This window comes from Podarcis pityusensis, assembly GCF_964106645.2.
Source record: "Podarcis pityusensis genome assembly, chromosome: 8".
Taxonomy (NCBI): domain Eukaryota; kingdom Metazoa; phylum Chordata; class Lepidosauria; order Squamata; family Lacertidae; genus Podarcis; species Podarcis pityusensis.
The window spans coordinates 16727188-16751895 of NC_138033.1; the positions used below are offsets into that span (position 1 = coordinate 16727188).

Consider the following 24708-nt stretch of genomic DNA (forward strand, 5'->3'; position numbering starts at 1 on the left):
ACAGGGATAGGCAACCACCATCCTTGTAGATGGCCTTCAATTTCGAAAAGAAAGGAGTCATCAGGTGTCAATACCTGTCTCTAACCTTCCTTTCACAGTGTTGGGATACTCCTTAGTGGTTTGACAATTTCATCTGTTCTTACTTCATATGTTCCAGGCTTCAGAGAGGCATAACACTGAAAAACAGATGCCCGGGAAGAATCCTGGCATGAATTAAACCCTAGCCTTCCCTAAATCAGCTTAAGTGTATTTGGACTTCTCCGGATTATAAATGGAGACATTAAGAGTGCCTGGAATTCAGCCACCTCTGGGGGGAATACAACCTGGTTGCCATGTAAGGGGAAACTGGGATTTCACATGCTCACAAAATGGGGAAAGAAGACAGGAAGTTCATTTGCAGCTCCCTTGGGTGGAGAGAGACAGGAACCATGTGCTCTGCAGACACCTGAGGACTGCTTCACCTGCTGCATTAAGAGCTTGAGCTCATCACATCTGATCATGGCAAAACCATGGTTACTCATTCCTCTGAATACCATTTGCTGGGAATAAAAAGTGGGGGGAGTTGTTCTTGCACTCAGTTCTGTCTTGCAGGCTTCCCATAGGCATCTGGTTGGTCAGTGTGAGAACAAGGTGCTGGAACACCTTTGGCCTACACCAGAATGGCCCTTCTTATATTCTTATGTTAACTAGCTGTCATCGCTTCTTTAAAGTTCCATAGAGGCTGAGCTCCAACAGGTGTTATCCTGGGGCAGATGCTATGGGAGTCTGCATGTATTTTAGGGATGGGGGCAGGAGTTAAATACTGAAAGAGGAGATCAGGGTCATCTCTCCTAGCAAAAATGAGAAGATAGCTCCTGTACATGTGTCTCAGGTTCTACAAATGTTTGAAACTTACTCTTTTTCTTTCTTTTTTAAAGGAAGGTGGGAAATTGGGGATAATTCATCCAGAGGGAACAAGCACACTTCCTTGCCGCCACCATGCAAATGCCAATGCTCTACGCCCTATGATCAACAAGGATGCAAGCCACCAAGTCACCATTTTGATTTCCTCCAATGAAGCATTGCTGCAGGGCATTGTGGGAAATTTAAATGGCCGCCTGCCACTTGGCTCTGATGGCAGTTCTGACGTCACTGCCTTTTCTACCTCAGCCAGGTAAGTCCACCAGGGTGCTCACTGACTCCTGCGTGAGCCCATCCAGACACTTTGCCAAGGATCCCGTCAAACTTGGAGCCTCTGTTGGAGGTTGAGAGTTTCAGCGGGATGTCCTTCTGGAGGGAAAACCATGTTTGTGGGTTACAGGAAACATAGAGTCTTACTGCATCTTGAAGGTGAACAAGCTTATCGCGGCATATGTTTTTATGGCTTTAGTTAAAGCCATGGTTTTCCCAGTAGTGATGTATGGAAGTGAGAGCTGGACCTTAAAGAAGGCTGATCACCGAAGAATTGATGCTTTTGAATTATGGTGCTGGAGGAGACTCTTGAGAGTCCCATGGAGTGCAAGAAGATCACACCTATCCATTCTGAAGGAAATCAGCCCTGAGCGCTCACTGGAAGGACAGATCGTGAAGCTGAGGCTCCAATACTTTGGCCACCTCATGAGAAGAGAAGACTCCCTGGAAAAGACCCTGATGTTGGGAAAGATGGAGGGCACAAGGAGAAGGGGACGACAGAGGACGAGATGGTTGGACAGTGTTCTCGAAGCTACAAACATGAGTCTGACCAAACTGCGGGAGGCAGTGGAAGACAGGAGTGCCTGGCATGCTCTGGTCCATGAGGTCACGAAGAGTCGGACACGACTAAACGACTAAGCAACATAATGTTTTTATGGCCAGAGCATGCATAAAGCAATAACTTATAGGGTATAAACATCCTGGCTACACGCACAATAAGAAAAAATATTGGCCCCCCCAAACACCAACAGTGTAAGAGGAGTGCCAAAGTACTTATGCAGAGCCTGAATGAAAACAGAATCCAGTCAAATGAATCTAAGACTTAACTGGTATAGGCACAAGTCATCTATCTGCTAGTGACTAATGGGGTGCTCAGCAGTGAAAGCAAGCATGTCCAGAAAGGGAATTGCTCTCTGTTGTGAGCTTGCGACTTACAGGAATGGTTGAGAACGAGATCCAAGGATATAAATTCCTAGATGCTGGGATTCACTTAGACACATGGACTTGGTATGCCTCTTGGCACCAGAGGCTGAAGCCAGCCTTCTCCAAGTTCTTGGGTGTTTGCAGCATGTCGGAAGGGGCTCTACGCATGCTCCTATGTGCTTGCAGAGAGCTTATGCACTGTGGGAACTGGAATCCCTGTTTTTGGAAGTCAATTTCACAGAAGGTATGTCATCCTTGGAGATGGAACTCCAGTAGTTGCTTCCTTCCCACCCCACCTCCCTCCTGATGTCACTTCTGGAAGTGTAGAATAGGCAACAGCTCTAAAGTTTCCAGCCAAGATCCCAAACCACCATCCAACAAATCGTGCAAACTCAGCAGAGCTTTAGATGTGTGGCTTTTTGCACTTCAGGAAGCCCTGGGTTCAAATCCCCACTCAGCAGCAAAGCTTACTGCCTTGAATAAGCTTCTTCTACCTTTTTCTCCCAGGAGCTCAAGGTGGCGACATGGTTCTTCCCCCTGCCATCTGCCCTTTAATCTGCACGACAACCTTGTGAGGTAGGTTAGGCTGAGAGGCAGTGACTGGTCCCAGGTCACCCAGTGGGCTTCGTGGCTGAGTGGGGATTTGAACCTTGATCTCCCAGGTCCTAGTCCGACGCTCTAACCGCTACAGCACACTGCCTCCAATAATTCTCATCTATCTGTATATGACTAAACCTCACAAGGTTGTTGTGCAGATAATCCCCACTCCTGATACGCCATCTCTGAGCTTCTTGGACTGAAAGAGACAGATACAAAAAGATAAATAAATGCCACACGTATCTCTTTGTCTTTCACAGGCATAATCAGGACCCTTTTTTCTTTTGCTCTCTTCCCAGCTCGCTCTGCAGCAGATTACAAAGATTTCTCTCTTTTTGTGGGGTGTGGGGTGGGAAATGCATATGTAATGAGGAGCTTCAAGTTCTGGAGGACCTGAATCAACAACTGGTTACTCAGTTCTTGGTTTGTTAAGAGAATGGGGCTCAGAAATGCAGGAGAATCTTAGATATTAGAAATCAGTCACTCAGCACCTCCCGAACATATATTTCACATCCACCTTAGCACTTACCTCCCTAGGTTGGGGAAACCGGACACCTGGGTCCCTTAAGGAAAGAAGGAAGAAAAACCTCTATTGCATCACCACCGCCAGTCTTGACCTCGGGATTTCTTCTGCAAGATCTCAGATCTTCTCTGCTCTGTAAGTTTGGAGGTAGCGGATCCCTTGTTGGCTTCTCTTCGCTCGAGTCCTGGATCTCGCCCGCCGCTCCACCTGGACCAACCGAAAAGTGTCCTAGCGGACCGCTTGAAAGACGTCTGACTCGCGAAGAGCCAGGGGGCGCGGCTGCCAAGAGGGTGGGCGGGACTTCGAGGAGAGCCGTGGCGCGGGAGATGCTGAATGGGGTTTGCCAGGAGAGCGCCAGTGAGTGAGCGCGCCTCCCGATCCTCTTCGTGCTTACTCGGAAGTAACTCCCGGCACGTTCAGCGTGCGAGGCCATCTTCCCAGGTAAGCAGATCCTGGAACCTTCCCGAGCCATGTCTGGAAAATGGGGCTGGGGAGGCAATCCTACCCGCGCACATCCTTGCTGCGAGTAAGCCTGCTGGGACTCAGCGGGAGTTACATCCGAGTAAACACGCCGAGGATCGGGCTGCAGGCCGCTGGGATGCAAACGGAAGGAGGCGGGAGAGGTCAACAGGCAATGGAAAGCAAGCGATGTTCATCTTAAAACAAAGAGGAACAAGATTAACACGATAACAACTCGCCGGCGAACTCTGACCAGGTGCACTTTTCCCTGGCGCGGGCTGAGCTATTCCTGATCCTCATCAGTTGGTCGTAGATGGATCATTACATTCACAGAAGTGGCTCTCCGAGGCTCCAGACAGCAGTTTTTCCAAATCCTACCTAGGTTGAACATGGGACCTTAAAGCATTTTGTCACTGACTACTCCTTTTGCCCAGAATCAGAAATTACAGAAGATGACGGCCCCATCTGCGCTATACGCTTAAAGCGCGATCTTCCCGTCTCATTTCTGTCCCTGAGACAGCCGGGTTGAAAGAGGTGTGCAGCGCAAGACGTGGTTTTACTGTCCAGACCAGCAAAACACCAGCTGGCTGGCAACCACTACATCCTTCATGAATTTAAAAAGCATTGGCGCTTTCTCTGGGCGAGAACCTAGCAACCCCGCCTAGTGGTTAGGGCAGCCCTGCATAGCCAAATGAGCTCGGAATGGAGGGAGAGCTGCTTCTGGTTGCTTTAAGCAGCCCCTTGGTAACTCGGTCGAGCCGCGTTGACTCTTTCACCCCTGTGCACCTGCTCCTCCTGTGCCAATATTTGTGTACCTTTCCACCCCACTCCACCCCGCTTTTACACTCTTCCTATTATGTTAAATGACTTCCCCAATAAAAGGGCCTTCGTTCCTCCAGCAACCTTGTGACTCAATATCACTAGTTATCTGTGTTCTTCACCGTTTTACAGCTTGTTCCTTATAGGATTAATAATGCCTCTCAAGCAAACAGGAAAGGGGGGAGGGCGGTTTATAAGTGCACCAATGTGCCCGGGACAACGTTGTCCTGGCTTTCTTACCCACGATGCATCTGGTGCCAGCTTCAGGAAGCGGTTTGAGCAGAAACAGGGTTGTCAACCATTTCGTTTTTTATTGGTTCAGTGTCTCCAGAAAAAAGCCAGTAAACATCAGAACAACACAACAAAGCTTTTTTCTTTTCTTTTAATGCCATATAGTCCAGGCACCACTTATGATGCATCTAAACTCTTCCCTAGCTCCAGAGCATGTCCTGCATTACAGAGGACGGTTCTCTGTTTGAAGGGTCTTCCATCAGGCTGCAAGAGAGGAGGGGAGAGGAGGGGTGCAGGGTTGCACCATCAGCGCAGCTGAAAGTTCAGCAAATTTTGGTGCTTCCTCGCCTTGAATTTGCCCACCCCATCTGGTAATTAGATGAACTTACATAACTAAGAACTTTAACCCAAGTTCGCTTCTCTCCTCCTCCTTCCCAGTCCATTTTCCTTTTGTGTTTCATGTCTTCTTAGATTGTAAGCCTGAACCTAAGGACTGTTTATATTTTCATTTTAGAGTAAGTTGCTCAGGGGGGCTTTTTTTGGTTGAAGAGAAGGACAGAAAAAATAAAACGAATACATACCTTTATAGAAAGCATCTTCTGTTTGAAGGACTGTTCTTTCAAAGACCAGTTGTGGGAAGGTGACTACCTGAGATTTAGCAGCTTTTAAAGGGCCAAAGAAGGCAATACGGATTAGGTGTTCCGTTACCTAGTTTAAGTTTGTCTCTTGGAAATTCTTCCATATGCCTTTCTGAAATTATCTGTTGGGTGAAGACTGCATGCTCAGTTGCTCCACCTAGAGGCCTGGTGCCGCAATGCTTCATTACCAAGCTTGGCACAGTAATATCCCTGGGATCGGACTGGTATATTTGGTGTTGGGTAAATTTTCGCCCTTGTATGTAGAATTCCATGCTGTCTTGCCTGATTAATCTGGAGCCATCTAGCCTATCCCTGTGCTTCTTGCCCACATGGTAGACTAGTTAATTGGGTTGGCTTGGGGGGCCAGGCAGAATTGAGTCTGGGTACCCACTTTTGGATGTAACTCATTCACGCCCATAAAAGATTTTCTGCTGCTGGCAGAAAGGGAGAATTCAGAGGGGAGGAGTTATTGGGGGGAGTTGTTGTTGTTGTTACCTGTGGGATATCTCATTCGGTAGAGCATGAGACTCTTAATCTCAGCGTCTGATCCTCTTTTAATGCCATTCAAGAGTTAACTGCCTGTACAGTCGTACCTTGGATCCCAAACGCCTTGCAAGTCAAATGTTTTGGCTCCAGAACGCCGCAAACCCAGAAGTGAGTGTTCCAGTTTGCAAACGTTCTTTGGAAGTCGAAAGTCCGGCGTGGCTTCCGCGGCTTCTGATTGTGTGCAGGAAGCTCCTGAAGCCAATCAGAAGCCACGCCTTGGTTGTTGAACATTTTTGGAAGTCGAATGAACTTCCAGAACAGATTCCGTTCTACAACCAAGGTACGACTGTAACGCTGAAGAGCAGCATGTGATGCACAACACTCTAACCATCAGAGCGATTGTGAAAGGTCCTCCTTGCCAAGAAATGAATAACAAATTACATCTGTAAGATGGGAGCATATATTGCAAGAATGCAGAGCCAGTGGTCTTCCATCTGTTGGACTGCAAACCCCACCGCCACCACCCCCAGCCTCACTGGTTTGGGCTGATGGGATTTGGAATCCAACAACATCTTGAGCTCCACCATTTCTTCTTCCCGGTTTATAGATGACACGGCCTGTTGTTCTCCTCCTGCCTCATCCAAGGAAAATGATTTCCCTTATTGCAGAAATCAAAATTTCATAAACTTCAGTATGCATAAAATTGCAGTTCCATGAAACAAAAAGTTCCTTTTTGTGTGAAATTCTCAGTTTAACGACTGGTACTTCCCATGGAAAGAAAAAGGCCCCAGGAAGTACATAGACCCTTAGGATGGGCTCCCAAGCACATGAGGGGCAGGGTGGATGGGAGGAGCACACTGTCTCTAGATGTGACATGCCGGTGCCCTCTTGTGTTTGTGATGAACATTGCCGTCTAGGGACCAGCAAATTCTCCAGGCCTATAGATTATGCTCAAAGAACAGGGTTCAACGGTGACCTTTAGTACAGGAGGGAGAATTTTTAGTATGTGTTGCTTCTCCTGCCATGGCACTTTCATACTGGGAGAGAGAAGATAGCCCTGCTCTGAAATACTCATGTTATGCAATTATTCAAAGCTGTTTCCAGCACTGCATCTGGCACCCTTACTGTCAGGAGCTCGTCCTACAATCGAGTAGGACCCTGGTAGAGACACATGCCCAACTGGCATGTTCCCTCCCTCCTAGTCACTTGTTTGAGAGCTTCAAAAGCTTTCTTCTGCCCGAACATCACAGCAACTGATGCCAACAGACATCGGCACACTTAGGGATCCACAGAGTCTTCGCAGCTTGCGCAGCAACTCAGCATTTTGGCTAATCTACTTTATTTACATATAAACCACACGGAGCACTGCAACATGGCTCCCTCTCTCTCTAGCATCAGACAGCAAAAAGAGAGAACAAAGGACAATTGTCCCACTTCACGGGACACAGTAACACAAACATCCTGTCTCTGTCACTTCCCACTCTGTGGAGTCAAAACATATACCGTCATGTGATAGACAACAATCCCATGACTGCAATCACGGAGCAGGAATTCTAACACTTACAACGTTTAACAGGGGCTGAACCGCTGCTCACTTTGTGCATCAACCACAACTACCCCAGCCAACAACGACCCCAAGAGTGGCATTCCCTTGTGGGTGACCTTCTAGGGGCAGCAAGCCAGTAGTAGATTTAGCAAACCTCTTGCCATCCTCCATCCAAGCAAGATACAGTTCAAGGTCACATTTCAGCCCAGTAAAATCTCTGGAGGAGAGAGAAAAACAGGACCAGTGAAGGCTTGGAGGGCTGTAGCCTTCCCAGAGTTCCAAGGGTGTTATGTACTGAGTTGAATAGGATCCAAACAGCAGCAGTCTGATTGGTCCTAGAACAATAGGATTCAGAATGCAGCAGTCTGATTGGTCCTAGAACAATGCAGCAGTATGATTGGTTGGCAGGAACCACCCAATCCTGCTCCAGATAGAAGTGAATCCACAACCTGATTGGCTTACAGTAGAATTCCGGAATTAGCCAATCATGTGCAGCCCATTGTGTAAATAATGTATATAAAGCAGATACTGTGAGGGGACTTCCATTCATTCCTCCTCACCACTATGAGCTGAATAAAGAGCATGAAATCACTTTGCGACTCTGAGTATTCCAGAATTCTACTGTAAGCCAATCAGGTTGTGGATTCACTTCTATCTGGAGCAGGATTGGGTGGTTCCTGCCAACCAATCATACTGCTGCATTGTTCTAGGACCAATCAGACTGCTGCATTCTGAATCCTATTGTTCTAGGACCAATCAGACTGCTGCATTTTGGATCCTATTGTTCTAGGACCAATCAGACTGCTGCAGTTTGGATCCTATTCAACTCAGTACATAACACCCCTCCCCTCTAAGTTCCAGTCCTGCCCGGGAGGTCGCATTCATAGTCCTCAAGGTATGCCGGCGGCCTATGTGTGCGTTGCGGCCTGGGGTGTTCCCTGGTCCGGGCTCCAGGTTCTGGCTCGAGTTCCAAGGATGCTGGCTGTGATGGGGCTGTTTGGTCTGGTGCAACCGGCTCGCTCAGTCGTGGTTCTGGTTCCGGTGTCCTTTCGGCCTCATGGGTCCTCTCTGTATTTACTGATTCTGCCTCTCCTGCTGGCCCTTCCTGCTATATGGGCCTCACTGCCCCGCTGTTCCCTTGGGACTCCTCTGACCTGTCCTCCTCCTGGTTTTCTCCCGGGAACCGTCGCCGTATCTGGTCGCAGTGGCGGCGCCAGCATTGCCCCCCATCCGTTAGCACCTCGTACGACACAGGGCCAGTGACCCTGGTGACTGTGGCGGGTACCCATGCAGGGCCTGCCCCAAAATTCTTTGCGTACACTGGGTCCTGGGCCTCGAAGGTCCGGGGGTTCCTGCCTTCCCCCACCACTACCTCATCCTGAGCTCTATCGGGGTGAAGGCGGTCCAATCTGATTGCAAGGCGCCGACCCATTAGTAGTTCAGCGGGGCTCCAGCCAGTCGTTGAGCTGGGGGTGCTGTGCTGTGCTAGAAGGAATGTGGCAAGGCGGTACTCCCAGTCCCCTTGCGTCATGCGGCGAAGAGTGTCCTTGGTGGTCCGCACCATGCGTTCTGCTTGGCCAATGGTGGCAGGGTGGAATGGCACCGAACGGATGTGGCGGATGGCATTCTGCGCTGTGAAGGTTTGGAATTCTCCTGATGTAAATGCAGTTCCGTTGTCTGAGATGAGAGTGTCAGGGAGCCCGTGGGTTGCAAACAGCCTGCGTAGTACCCGGATGGCTGCGAACATGGAAGTGGACGGTACCAGTGCGACTTCTAACCATTTGGTGTAGGAGTCCACCACTATGAAGAATGTTTTCCCCTGAAAGGGGCTGGCGAAATCCACATGCAGGCGTGAGCATGGTGCTCGGGCGGACTCCCAGGACTGGACTGGGGCCCTTGGGGGATCTGGGCGGGATTCTTGGCAGGCCTGGCAGTGTTTGACCCAGGCCTCTATCTCTCCATCGATCCCCGGCCACCACAAAGGGCCACATATAGAGAGGACAGGAGGGCCACATTCAGCTCCACCCCCCCAACCTGTGGTTACCTATCCCTTGTTCTACACTAATCATAATTTTATAAGCAGAGATGGCAAAACTGACGGAACTGATTAAAGATATAGATTTAGAATCTTTTGAAGAAGACTGGAAATCTTTTCCGGTCTATATAAAAAAGTTATTTCCCATACGTGAAGACCGCAGCAGGGTTTGAAGCGAAAGAAAACAGCAGAACGTATTAAGAAACATGCTAGAGAGGATTAAATTAGATAAGGCGGAACCTTAAAACGCAATTGTATGGATTATAAACATCAGTGTTGGGTGAGTGGGACGTCACTCATTTTGTTGAATTGGAATATAATTGTTGAGTAACAGTAACATTCTTTTTTTAGAGTATCTGTTTTTCTTTTTTATATATATAATTTTTATTAAATTTTCTGTTTTACAATTTAAAATACTCATTTAAACATCCTTAAGATATCAATGACTTCCCTTCTTCTCTTTCCATGGTTCATTTTGCATTTCATAAATCCCTGCATATTTTACATAAACTAAACCATTCAGTATTCCGTTATTGCATCCATCAAAACTAACAAATGTAACATTCTATATGGAAAAAAATAAAATATTTTAAAAATAAAGAAACTCATTTCCCCTCACCTTTCAAAATATATTTAAGAAGTGCCGAGCAACTTCTAGTGGGGATTTGGAGTGATTTTTTATGTCAGGTTCTAGTACTCTAGTTTCTGCCCCACCCTGAACCTCCAGTCAACCGGCTCCAGACTTTGCATGTTAAGTTTCTGATTAATTCCTTTGGGTGTACGCTGCAGCTCTTTATTGTTATGACTGTACAGCATGGGGTTGTGAACTCTTCTCTTAAGCTTTTTTTCACATGCATCTAGCTCAGGGGCATGGGTGGGGGGAGCAGTGGCTAGAAGATGCTTGCTTGAAGGAGCTTTTATGGCTGGTGACTACCAGGTAGTGGAAGCACTCCACTTCTTAGGACCAGGAATTGGAGGAAACACTTTGGAGATCAGAATGTAGCCCAGCAAAGGAGACAGACATTTTGAGCTGTGTATCTGATTGGTGAGTGTGAGGACAGGAGAGGGGAGCACAGGGGGAACATACAAGTCACACTCACTGGTTTGCCTCATCCAGTGTTTCTCAAACATGGGTTCCCAGCTGTTGTTGGACTACAACTCCCATAATCCCTAGCTATCAGGACCAGTGATTAAGGATGGTGGGAGTTGTAGTCCAAAACAGCTGGGGACCCAACGTTTGAGAAACACTGGTCTGGTTCAGTATTATCTATGTTGTTGTTGTTTAGTCGATTAGTCGTGTCCGACTCTTCGTGACCCCATGGACCAGAGCACACCAGGCACTCCTGTCTTCCACTGCCTCCCGCAGTTTGGTCAAACTCATGCTGGTAGCTTCGAGAACGCAACCCAGCCATCTCATCCTCTGTCGTCCCCTTCTCCTTGTGCCCTCCATCTTTCCCAACATCAGGGTCTTTCCCAGGGAGTCTTCTCTTCTCATGAGGTGGCCAAAGTATTGGAGCCTCAGCTTCAGGATCTGTCCTTCCAGTCAGCTCTCAGGGCTGATTTCCTTCAGAATGGATAGGTTTGATCTTCTTCTAGACGTAGTGAAAAATGAGCTTAAACATATCTGCCCCTGGGAATTCCTAGTGTGTGAGCTAACTGAGGAATGCAGAGTGCTGTCATCAAGTTTGTTGATTCTCTCCCAGTACAATGCAGACCCTGAGGTTTTCTCTGCAGTTACGTTGTTCCAGCTGTCCAGACGGCAAGAGTGTCTGCGGTTGCACTGAGAGAATGTCACTGTTTGGACAAGCTGTAGTCGGAGGTGTCAGGTACAGAGCAGAAATGCATGCAAAGCCTATGTTGTCACCCTGGGCCAAAACTCAGCACAGTCAAACCTCTACTTACCACCGCTTCTTCTTACGATCATTCCAAGTCGTGACCACGGCAAACCCGGAAGTAACTGGCAGGTTTGCCACCCTTCGCACATGCGCAGGAGCGGTGATCACCGTTCGCACATGCACAGAAGCGTGCAATCGTCGCCCGCACCTGCGCACAATGGCGCCTCTCCCAGCGACCCGTTTCGACCTCCAGACGGACCTCCAGAACGGATTATGGTCACAAATAGAGGTTCCACTGTACATTCAGTTTCTCCTACTCCAGTCTGTGGCTACATTTGCCCTTTTCTGCTTAGCCAATGCCAGGACCAGAGGGTGTGTGAGGGTGGAGGTCAAATTACTGGAGGCATCACTGCCACCATGCCTAAAGTTACTGTTGCATGTGATAAGATTTAGATTACTGCAATGCATTATACGTAGGGCTGCCTTTGTAGACAGTTCAGAAACTTCAGCTGGTGCAGAATTCAGCGGCCAAGTTGCTCACCGGAGCAAGACGATTTGTGCATATTACACTGATCCTGGTCTGTCTGCACTGGCTACCAATCAGTTTCTGGGCCCAATTCAAAGTGCTGGTTTTGACCTATAAAGCCTTAAACGGCTCAGGACCGCAATACCTCAAGGATCGCCTCTTTCCATATGAACCTATCCAGACCCTGAAATCATCTTCTGAGGTCCTTCTTCGTGTGCCTCCTCCTCGAGTGGTCCAGAGGGTGGCAACGCGAGAACAGGCCTTCTCTGCAGTGGCTCCCCATCTGCGGAATGCTTTCCCCAGGGAAGTTCGCATGGAGCCTTCGTTATACACCTTTAGGTGCCAGGCCTTTGGTTGATCTGATTTACATCCTATGTCCTTTTAAAATATGGGGGTTTTTTGGGGGGGGGTAATTGGGTTATTGTTTTATTTTGATTATATATTTTGTGGTTTTATATTTTGATTTTGTTCTGTGAACCACCCTGAGACCTCTGAGTATAGGGCAGTATATAAATTCGATGATGGAGGAGGAGGAGGGAAACCCAGGAATAGTGTTATTTGAGTACACGATGAGAGAGTGTATAGAACTAACAGCTGGGTTTTGGGTTCTTGCTTTTGCTTGCGATATTAGCTTTCTTTACAAATATCCAGCAGATAGTGGAAAACCCCCGGTCTGGAGAAGGGCAGTGTGTGTGTGTGTGTGTGTGTGTGTGAGAGAGAGAGAGAGAGAGAGAGAGAGAGAGAGAATTCAACCCTCCAGGCCTTTCGATCTGGTCCACAGTCAGGATTTTCTTGGTATGACAACCAATCCTTCTTCTCAAGGACGTCTTGGAACTGTAGCTAAGTGAAGGGGAATAGGGGCTCTCCTGGTTCTTCTCAGGACACTCCTAACAAACCACAGCTCCCATAATCCTTTGGGGGAAGCCATGACTGTTTATAGTGGCATCATAGTTCTTCAGACGTGAATGTTGCCTAAGTTACATCCAGCCCAGGAGGTGGCACTGCCTGTCAGATTCCTCTTCTGCAGTCTCAATGTTTCTCTCAAAGAGCTCAGCAGGGAGGAGATGGTGGCAAAGTTAGAGTTAGTTGGTTCGGCCTGTCATTGGCTCTGGCTCCACCTTCAGCTGGCCTCTCTGTCTTCTTCCCCACAAGTCTCAAAGGACAACGGCCACCACGGGTCCCAGCCCAGCTCAAATATTTAGAGATGACAGCCAAGTTGGTTTCCCCCTTGAACTTCCCACAGCACGGGTAGCAGACATTGTCTAGCACCTGTTATTCATTAACCTGCAGTTAATATTGTTTTCTCAGTTAAATATATATCTACTATTACTATCCCTTTCTTTCTCTGATGTTAATTAGAAGGAGCTGGTGGCTTTTCAGCATTTTCTCAGAATGAGAGCCAATGTGGATGGGGCTAGGTGAGCAGCTCAGCTCCTCTACTGATGGTCTCCAGCTGCTGCTGCTTATAAGGGAAGACATACCAGGCTTGCCTGATATCTAATATTATGCATTACACCAGTACCTTGGTTCTCGAACTTAATCCATTCCGTGAGTCCATTCGACTGCCGAAACCATTTGAAAACCAATTGGCTGCAGGAGCTTCCTGCACTCAAGCAGAAGTCACGTCGGATGTTCGGCATCCGAAAAAAGTTCACAAACCGAAACACTTATGAAATATACTCAGAGTCGCAAAGTGATTTCATGCTCTTTATTCAGCTCATAGTGGTGAGGAGGAATGAATGAATGTCCCCTCAAAGTATCTGCTTTATATACATTATTTACACAATGGGCTGCACATGATTGGCTAATTCCGGAATTCTACTGTAAGCCAATCAGGTTGTGGATTCACTTCTATCTGGAGCAGGATTGGGTGGTTCCTGCCAACCAATCATACTGCTGCATTGTTCTAGGACCAATCAGACTGCTGCCTTTTGGATCCTATTGTTCTAGGACCAATCAGACTGCTGCAGTTTGGATCCTATTCAACTCAGTACATAACAACTTACTTCCGGGTTTGTGGCGTTCAGAAGCCGATTTGTTCGGGAGCCAAGCCATTCAAGCAACTTGCTCATAAGTTAGCAAAAGAATTCCATTAGTTCCCCAGATGGAAAATGTTTGCATAACCCTGATGAGGAAATAGCAGAAGAATGGGACTTTGCATATTACAAGATTTATATGCACGTATAAGCACGTTCTTCTTTAATTTAATAATGTTCTAAGTACAGGGATGAGAATAAGCAAGTAAGGTTTCAAAGTTTCATTTGAAGAAGTGCATCAGGTGATATGAAGCATTCAGAACCAGCAAAAATTCAAACAAAAAGCACCCTCTTTCATACTTGTCTCTCTTAAGCAAATGATAATTAAAGAAAATGTGGCCTATAAGTCAATTAGAATTTAGGCTGAATAAAGTCCAAGGGGGGAGGTTGATCAAACAAGAGTTATACTGAGGTGTGAGCAAAGCTGTCAATTTTGGTTTCTCTCAGTTTCTCATTTTTCCAATCTTCAGTGTTAAGTTGTGGGTGAACATATCAGACGACACAGCGATTCTTCAAACAGCTCTTGTTTATTCACAGGCCAGAACAGAACTGAACTGAAGGGTTCAGTCAGCCTGCTTATATAGACCTCCAGTACAATGTTACTGTAACAACTTTCTAAAACTTTGGATCCTTCATTTGCATAGCTATCTACAGTACCCCCCCCTGCTGGTCCAGAGTGAGAACTTCAGTACATAACACCCAGGTCTCTACATTTCCATATCACACTGATGATGATGATGATTAGCAATTTTGGGTGAGAATTTCTCTAATAGATGCATTTTGGAAAGCAATCTTAAGAAATAGAATTATGATCTGTATGTCATTTTCACTAATGTATGCATATTTTTTTGTTTGCACACTTTACCTTTCAGCCCCAGCCAGTGTTGTAAATACTGGGAGTGGTCATCTAGAAATAGCTGAGCAGACCACCCGTTTCCCACAGCAGCCCAATAAAATGTAAAGTATTATCACAGGTAGCAAGTCTGTATGTCAATCTACACTGCACTGTATGGAGTAGATTAGTTTTGGTTCAAGGGAAGCCATTATCTTTCCTACCTCCTTTATCTGAGCAGGAAAAGGCAGGAACTTCAGGGGAGATGAGAGAAATGTTTTACAGTGCACTGCCAACAGCATAGCTGCTCTTTGTGTTCTCTGTAATCTTGGTCCTGATTTGCATGTAGCCAGGTGTTCTGCTCTTCAAACATTTCTCAAGAACTGGATTTTCCTAGGCATCAGTGCTGCAGCTGTGCTTCTGAACTGCACATAGCCAAATGAGAATAATTCTGTTTTTTTTCAAGGTATTTATTATCAATGACACTGTTTTAGTTTTGTTTGGGTTTTGTTTTGGGTTTTTTCCCCCCAGTCTGAAGTTCAGTTCTCTACTGTAGCTTCTGGTTTTTTATATATATTTAAGAAGTCCACATTAAAATTCACCAGTGTTTTAGTTTGAATGTTTCCAGGCATATACATCTTTCTGTGCCTTGGACCATCGGCTGTGGTGAGGACTGCAGGGCCTGCTCCCTTCCAGAGCCCTTTCCGTCGGGCCCAGGGGGCGTGGCCCAGGCCCTCACTCTCCCAGCTACAAAGGGACTCCTGTGGCAGTGAGGCCTTGGACCATCGGCTGTGGTGAGGACTGCAGGGCCTGATCCCTTCCAGGGCCCTTTCCATCTGGCCCAGGGGAAAGGGCCCTGGAAGGGAGCAGGCCCTGCAGTCCTCACCACAGCCGATGGTCTCTTTGTGCTCCGGGGAGGTCACTTTGCTGCTGCTAATGCAGCTGTTTGACTTCACCCCCAGAGAACCAGGACCACTCCAAGAAGATATTGTTGCTCAGGCAAGGTTCTCAACTTCTATGAGGAAGTCCTCTTAGCCTCCTTCCTGACCAGGAGGGTAAAATGGCCAACCAAGGTAGGCGGAGTCAGTCTAGGGCCTGAGGGTCCTTCACAGGGAAAATGGCAGCTTCATTTCAGTGGTTGACCACACGGGGCAACTTTCCACAGTTCCCTTCTGCTCTTGATAAATTATCACAGGTGATAAACATCTATTTGGAGTGGGCTACTTCATATAAAATAAGCCTGTCAGCAACAAGGATCACTTGTCTCTGGCAAACTGCCTTTCTGTATTCAAGATTTACATATATTCCTATTTTAATGTGGAGCAGCACTCAATTGTGTGAGCCTCCAGCTCAGTTCAGAGACAGATTGACTGCCTCATCTTCTGTTTGCAAGGACTATGGATTCTGTCCATCAGCATTAAGTTCCTAAGTGTGTTGTGTTTAGCTGACCTGTATCTTGATATATCTGTATTTATTTAGCTCCACTTCCTGCTCAGATACAGCAAGGCTGAAGAGGCAGCAGGAAGGGATGCAGGAAATAGACTCAAAATGCAGTTTGAAAAACTGCAGTAATAAATAAGGGGCTTTATTCATAGACCCATAAAACATGTTGCATCCCATGGATGGAGAATCACTGCACATCTCCCCCAAGATTTGCCACCTATAAACCTGGCAAATTGTGTAGGGGAAATGATGTACATTGATCATGCCCATGCTTAATCCACAGCAAATCTCACCAGTGTATCTTGTGGAGCAAGAACCCCTGCCAGTGTATATGGAACTGAAGCCTAGATACTATGGTCACTACATCATGGGTATAGCTAATAGCATCATTTTAACCACTGTTTAGAAGAAGAAGAAGAAGAAGAAGAAGAAGAAGAAGAAGAAGAAGAGTAATTTGGATTTGATATCCCGCCTTTCACTCCCTTTAAGGAGTCTCAAAGCGGCTAACATTCTCCTTTCCCTTCCTCCCCCACAACAAACACTCTGTAAGGTGAGTGGGGCTGAGAGACTTCAAAGAAGTGTGACTGGCCCAAGGTCACCCAGCAGCTGCATGTGGAGGAGCGGAGACGTGAACCCGGTTCACCAGATGACGAATCTACCACTCTTAACCACTACACCACACTGGCTCTCATTAATAAATGTAAACAGTTTTTTATATAATTGTTAAGAAGATTAAATACTGAATTGAGGAAAACAACAACTGGAGACCTCCCTGGCATTGTGGGTAGCATTCTCTGCCCAAACAATCACTTATGCTTCTTGAGACATGAAGACTCCATAAAAGTTATGAAGACCAGGTGGCTGCCTTCTCCTGTAATTTATAAGCAATTTATTAAAATGTGAGGAGAGAGGGGTTAAAATCCCATGTGAAGCTTTCCTTGTTTTGAATGAACAACCCCCAGTCATAAAGCCAGGACTAATCAAAAGTTTCTGTGTCAGTGTATAGAATTCTCTCCAATAAAAGAATAAAATGTCTTCTGTGTTAATATCACAGGCAAAATTCCCTTTCTGATACACTTAATAACAATGGACGGTGTTTTCCCATCCTTTTGGAATGTGTGATTGCAGTAATGGGCCAGAGGGAACCTATTTGTGCAATCTGTTGGGAAGATAACAACCCTGGCTCTTGATAAACAACTGCCAAACTCTTAGTTGGCACAGGAAGTCAGAGACCCACATTTCCCTGTCTGCAACCGAAGAATAACAGCCTACTTCTGTTGCTAGCAAAACATTACTCATACCTTACCATTAAGCACTGAGCATCCTGGGAAGACAGATCCAAAACAACACATGGATGGTAACAGACATTATAGGATATTTTGAAATGAGGCCAGACAAAAAGGCAGCCCTGTTGTTGCTAAATGCCGAGAAGGCATTTGATAAAGTATCCTGGAAGTTTATGCATAAAACTATTGAGACAATGAAATTAGGTGAAAAAAATCTGCAGTGGGATCCAAGCAATATATAAAACTCAAAAGGCTAGATTGATCATAAATGGTGAATTATCAGAACCTTTTAATATTTCCAAAGGAACAAGACAAGGCTGTCCTTTGTTGCCCCTTCTCTTTATAATGGTCTTAGAAACATATTTAACAGTATTAAGAAATGATCCAGAGATAGAAGGAATAAAATTGGGGGAAAGAGCCTACAAAGTTAAGGCATTTGCAGATGATTTGATAATAACAATCGAAAACCCAATAACTGAATTTTAGAAACATTGGCGAAAATGAAGGAATTTGGCCATCTATCTGGTTTTAATATTAATAAAGAGAAAACAAAGCTTAAGGTTAAAAATTTGGACATACAAGAAAAAGCAGAGTTAGAAAATGAGACAGGACCAAAAGTGACAAATAAAGCCAAGTATCTAGGAATCTGGATCACCATGAAAAAATTAATCTCTATAAGGATAACTATGTAAGGGTCTGGGGTGAGATAAAAAAAGAGTTGGAACTCTGGAGTAGACTTAAATTATCATTATGGGGAAGATTTTCAACAATTAAAATGGCCGTCCTCCCAAAAATGCTGTTTCTCTTTTAATCTATCCCAATTATCAATGGACTCAAATGTTTCAGTGTATCAATGGACTCAAATGTTTGCTAGGTACCTAGCAAGGTATATTTGGCAAGGCAAAAAATCCAGAATAAAATTTAAATTACTAACAGATTTAAAAGATAGAGGAGGTTTCGCACTCCCCAATCTAAAGTTGTATTATGAAGCCGCATACTTGGCTTGGTTGAAGGAGTGGATGAGCCTAAAAAAAAACGCTGTTACTCAATATGGAGGGGTGGGATAATAGAGTAGGATGGCATGGCTATTTGGGATACAATAAAATCAAAATACATAAAGGATTTCTTAACCATATTATTAGGAAAGCTTTATACGAGGTCTGGGACAGAAATAAAAGGTTGTTGGAGCTGAAAACTCCTTATTGGTTATCACAAATGGGGGCGGTTGCTGTGAAAAGGAATAATATGGACACCAACTGGCAGACATATAAAGATTTATTAGTAGAAGAAAACAATAAAATAAAATAAAATTGAAAAATTATGATGAACTTAAACAAATGGGGCTAAGCTGGTTACAATATCATCAATTAAACTGAATTTTTGAGGAAGACAGAAAAACAAATGGATTTGACAACAGAATATCAGATATAGATAGGGAATTGCTCTCAAATGATAAAAAGAATTTGTCCAAAATGTACAACTTATTATTAAACTGGCATCTAAAACATGAAGAGGTTAAGGATGTGATAGTAAAATGGGCCCAAGACTTCAGATATACTATAGAATTAGAGAAATGGGAAAATCTTTGGAAACGTGATATCAAATTTACAGCCTGCTACCTAATTAAAGAATTTTTTAAAAAGATGATGTATAGGTGGTACCTGACTCCATCAAAATTGGCAAAAATGAATAAAAAATAAATAGCAGCAAGTGCTGGAGGTGTAACCATAAAGACGAGAATTTATTCCACATGTGGTGGACATGCCCCAGAATGAAATTATTCTGGAACATGATATACAAAGAATTAAAAAAAATGTTAAAACACAACTTTTTTAAAAAACAAAACAAAAACAGAGTTATTCATTTAGGTATCTTCACAACAGACATCCCTAAGGAAAACAAAAGAGTCTTTCTATACACAGTTACGGCCACCGGGATTGTGATTGTAAAGTACTGGAAAAGCTACACAATCCCTACAAAAGAAGAACAGTTATTAAAATTACGTGAATATCTTGAATTGGCGAAATTAATAGAATTAGTAAGAAACCAACCAAGTGAGAAAATTAGGAGAGAATGGGATGTCTTTACAAATTATATGAAAAAAGTAGGTTCCCAAAACTATGACTGGCATAGTCTAGATTAAAAACTCCACAGGTAAACAAATTAGCTCTCCACTAAATTTAAAATGATTACAAACAACCAAAGATGTGAGATTATTGGAACAGTATAGGGGTCGAAGGAAGTCAATGTACTAATCAGGGAATCTAGCCAGAAAATCAGTGAATGCTTGTATTCCTTAAAAGATGTGTATAAGAGGCAGTTTCCCCCCTCTGTTTTTCTTTTATATTTTTTCTTTTTTCTTTTCTTTTCATTTTTAAGTTATTCAACATACTTACATTTTCTATTTTTTATTTAGGTATTTTTCATTTTATTATTCATGCTTCGGTATATGTTAGTTTTGTCGCAGGTCAAATTAAGATAACATGTATCTTGTTTACTCTCTTTATTATTTGTACAACTGATTCTTTTCTGAATGTAACATGTATAAAGCAAATAAAATTTATTAATAAATAAATAAATAAAAAACGGAGGGGGGGAGCACTGAGTATCCTTGCTAATTGTCCAGAACTCAAATCTTGAGAAGGCCCGTGCAAGGTCTGAGCTTCAGTACCACAACCAGCAGTAGCAGATGAAGGCCAAGGACAAGATGTCAACTGCGAAATGGGGGCCAATATTGCTTTTGAGGCAAATAGACCAGCTCACATAGGTGAGGTATGGGCATTTTTCTCAGTCTGAGATCCACCTTTCGTGTTGGGCAGCCCTCTGGAGAGTCAGTGTGGTGTAGTGGTTAAGAGTGGTAGACTCGTAATCTGGTGAACCGGGTTCACATCTCCGCTCCTCCACATGCAGCTGTTGGGTGACCTTGGGCTAGTCACACGTCTGTGAAGTCTCTCAGCCCCACTAACCTCACAAACTCCACTGTGGAGTTTGCAAAAGTCTGCTGAGAGGCACAGGAAAGAAGGTCCTTCATTTCTCCATATGGACATCCTCTTTCATTCCAAGTCCCAAAGTATGGTCAAAGCAGGCTACCAGCCCCTCACAATCCTTTCAGAAGGCAGCTCGCCCAAGTTAGAAATAGAAGATTTATCAACCCCACTGTGGTCTATCTCGACGTCACAGCAGAACCCACAAAACTGGTAACACCATGGCATGATGGCATGGATCTTCTGCCCCAGGCTGGAAAAACATTTGGCTAAGGTTTGTTGGATGGCAGTGGAGGAGAAGTAGAAGATTGCTGGGTCCATGGAAGCACTGAGGGTGCTAAGGAGCAAAGCATGAACCCTCCAGGAAGGACTCTCATTCTGGATGAAGCCCACAATGTGGGAGATGTTGAAGGGAGCAAAGCAGATGGCAAAGTTGAGCAAAGTGGTAACAGTGATCCCCACAGCCCGTTTCTTCCTGCGGGCGTGGATGTTGGGCAAGGAGGCTAGGATGCGGACTAAGTTGATGTAGCAGAAAAGGGTGATGAGGAAAGGGAGGAAGAAGAGGGTGATGCAGAGCTCCAGGCGAACAGGGAGGAGGATGTCGAGCTGGTTGGCGGAGAAACTCTCGTAACATTTGGAGGCGTTGGCAGAGTTGGAGATGGTTTCATTATTATGGCCAGGCACCGCGAGTTCCACAACATAGATAATGCTGCAATGGGAGCAGGCGAGGAACCAGAACAAGATGCTGGCAAACACTGCATACATTGGCCTCCGGTTCAACTTGTACCTGATAGGATAGGCAACGCCCAGGTAGCGCTCCACGCTAATGGCCATGAGGAACAGGGTGCTGATGTAGATGCTGCTGTAGTAACAGAAGTTGGTCAGAGGGCAAAGGAACATGGGCAGAGGCCACGTCATGTCTGAAGCGGCCTCCACCATCTTGAAGGGCAGAAAGAGGAGGAGGATGACATCAGACACAGTCAAGTTGAACAAGAGGATTTCTATTGGGGTTGCCTTCTGGCGCACCTTGGCTTGGAATGTGTAGAAGGCCAGGAGGTTGGCAGGGAGGCCAGCCAGGAAGGCAAAGATGTAGACAGCAAGGACCATGATGTTGTATAACGACATCCTTTCAGTACCTGCAAAATAAATATAGACTTTGCTTTACCTATGCAAGGATACTGCCCCACGAAACCCCAATTTATCTCACTCTCAACCAGGGCTGGAGAACCTGTGGCCCCCCCAGATGTTACAATGAACTACACAATTCCCATCACCCTTCACCTTTAACCCTGCTTGCTGGGGCTAGTGGGAACTATAGTCCAGCCAGTGTGGTGTAGAGTGTAGGAGACCAACGTTGAAATCCCCACTCAACCAGGAAGCTCTCACTGGGTGGACTTTGGCCAGTTACTGCCTCTCTGGGTAATGTACCTGACAAAGTTGTTGTGGTGATTAAATAAAAATGGAGAGAACTATGCATACCAGCGGAGTTCCTTGGAAGGAAAGGTCGGATATAAACGCAATGAATAAAATAGCAAATACAACTTCCAGGGGGCCACGTCAGGAGGATAAATTTGACTGAGATCTCATGGAATGGTGAACCGAAAGGAAGACATCCTCCAAAATTTGCACATCTCTGAATTTTGCAGTCCATTTCCTCAACCAAGAAATGAGTACAATATGCATAGATTACTGGAGAATGTGTGTATAAATGCATATACAGTGGTACCTCTGGTTGTGAACTGGATCTGTTCCAGAGGCCCATTCACAACATGAAAAGAGCACAAGCCGCAGCGGCGCATCTGCGCACACACAGGTTGTGATTTGCCGCTTCTGTGCATGCGTGTGACGTCATTTTTGCGCTTCTGTGCATGCGCGAGCGGCGAAACCCAGAAGTAACCCTTTCTGCTACTTCCGGGTCGCCGTGGGACATAACCTGAAAGAACGTAACATAAAGCAAACATAACATGAGATATGACTGTAATAGTAAAAATAGCCTGAATTTAATGAGGACTTTTTAAAAAATTAAAAATTGCAAGCTGATTTGGAAAGGAGGCAAAATAAACCACTGCAACTCCCTCGGCTGGTCCTGTCCCAGACACATCTTTCCCTCCCTCTTGGAAATTCAACAATATTAAGCAACCTGACTGCAAATTTATAATTAAGCTAAGACCATCACCGTAGGAAAAGAAAGGAGAAACAAACCAAACAAGCACAACCAATACCAGATTTTAACCCTTGTACTGCCCTGAGACCTCCAGGTATAGGGCAAGATATAAATTCATTAACTAATAAAATAAGAATAAAAATAATAATAGTCTCAAATGTTTAAGGAGGTGACTCTTGCACTCCCCCCAAGCAGATCCCCCAACTTACATGCCCTTTTCTTCTCATCCTTTGGGTTCACCACCGGCAGTTTGCCTCGGCTTGAGTCAGCCTGGGAAGCAATATAGTCCCAACCCCCTCGGTCAGTCACTCACACGGGGATAGTGCAGGCTTCTCTCTGCTGGCAAGAGATGGGGAAACACCAGCTTAATTGGGAGCAGCGAATGAAGGCCACTGTGGACCAGGGTGAGGTGAGCAGCTCATCTCCTCCACTGCTGGCCTCCAGCTGCTTCTGCCTCCAGGGGAAAAGATAGCAGGCCTCCCTGATATCTAATATTATATATTATTCAGAGTTTATTTGCATCAGGAATCAACTGAAAAAGTGAATTGCCCACAGGTTAGCAAAGAATTCCATTATTCATCCAGACGGGAAATGTTTGCATAACTCTAATAAGGAAATAGCAGAATAATGGGACCAGACATCTGTGGTCTGCATATCACAACATCCATATGCAAAACAATAAATCCACTGGAAAAGAAGCTGACCAAGTAAGAGTTCTACAGAGGCACAAGCAAATCCGTCAATTTGGTTTCTCTCAGTTTCACGTTTCCCCAATCTTCAGTCCTCTACATTTCCACAGTGGCAGACCTTGGGGTCTCACTGGCACCCCCTATGATGCCAAAATTTGCCTCCGCTTGCCTCTCACCTTCCATTCTACATCTTAGTTGTGGCGCCCCCTGCAGTAGCCCCCAAGTGAGACCTCACTGGTTGTGTGCCCTTAAATCCACCTCTGATTTCCAGATCACACTCATTTTTCATAAGGGATCATGTGGTGGGAATTTCTCTAACAGACACGTTTTTGTATGGAATTTTGTGTGAGAGACGAAAAATTGGTTTTGTCGAAAAAGAATTTTCCTGATATAATGCATTTTTCTCTCTCATTTTCACTGATGTATGCATAAGGTTAGTTTGTCTGTTTTCACGTTTTACCTATCAGCTCCTAACAGCATTCAGCATCCATTAACAGCCAAGCAGGCCACCTGTCCCCCAACACAGCCCCCCCAAATGGAAAGTATTATCACATGTTGCAAGTTTGTAAGTCTATCTATACTACAGTGTGTGGGGTAGATTAGTTTTGGTTCAAGGGAAGCCATTATCTTCCCTACCTCCTTTATCTGAACAGGAAAAGGCAGGAACTTGAGGGGAAATGGGAGAAATGTTTTACAGTGCGCTGCCAACAGCATAGCTGCTCTTTGTGTTCTCGTAATCTTGGTCCTGATTTGCATGTAGCCAGATGTTCTGCTATTCAAATACATCTCCAGAACTGGATTCTCTTAGGCATGAGGGTGGTGGCTCTGCTTCTAAACTACACATAGCCAAATGAGAGTAATTGTGTTTTTTCACGCTATTTATTCTCCATTATTGTTTGTTTTCATTTGGGTGTTGTTGTTTTTAAAAGCTTTTTCAGAGGGAGCACTAGGCATATTGTCAGTAGCACTCTGATTTTAAAATTGGGAAGGGAAATAAATCTTCTGCAGGAGTCCAGGTTTTTAATTTATTTTCAGACTCAGAGGTACCAGAAAAACTCTCCAGTTCCTAAAGTTCAGCTCCAGCCATTTGTGGCTCACATGGATGGATAGGCATATATGTCCATTTCATTGTTTTCCAGGTTCATATTCAACTCTCCACATTTCCACATTAATTTTTTTAAGTCCTCATTAAAATTCAGAATTTCAGTTCAAATGTCACCTGACATACAGTGGTACCTCAGGTTACATACACTTCAGGTTACAGACTCCGCTAACCCAGAAATAGTGCTTCAGGTTAAGAACTTTGCTTCAGGATGAGAACAGAAATCGGGCTCCGGCGGTGTGGCAGCAGCAGGAGGCCCCATTAGCTAAAGTGGTGCTTCAGGTTAAGAACAGTTTCAGGTTAAGTACGGACCACTGGAACAAATTAAGTACTTAACCTGAGGTACCACTGTATATCCATATGCAATTTTGCCTAATATCCAT

General features: G+C 45.1%; 2 pseudogenes across 2 annotated transcripts in view; both read right to left on the reverse strand.

Moving 5' to 3' along the window:
* The window catches only part of LOC308484323 (free fatty acid receptor 3 pseudogene), a 36229-nt pseudogene extending 32713 nt beyond the window's left edge, over nucleotides 1–3516 (reverse strand). Inside the window, exon 1 of the transcript XR_013991454.1 lies at nucleotides 3221–3516. The product of XR_013991454.1 is annotated as a free fatty acid receptor 3 pseudogene (transcript). The remainder of the gene's footprint in view (nucleotides 1–3220) is intronic.
* Nucleotides 3517–18728: 15212 nt separating this feature from the next.
* Nucleotides 18729–22596, reverse strand: LOC308484309 (free fatty acid receptor 2 pseudogene; annotated as a pseudogene). The gene has a single exon. The product of its transcript is annotated as a free fatty acid receptor 2 pseudogene (transcript).
* Between the last annotated feature and the right edge of the window lie 2112 nt (nucleotides 22597–24708).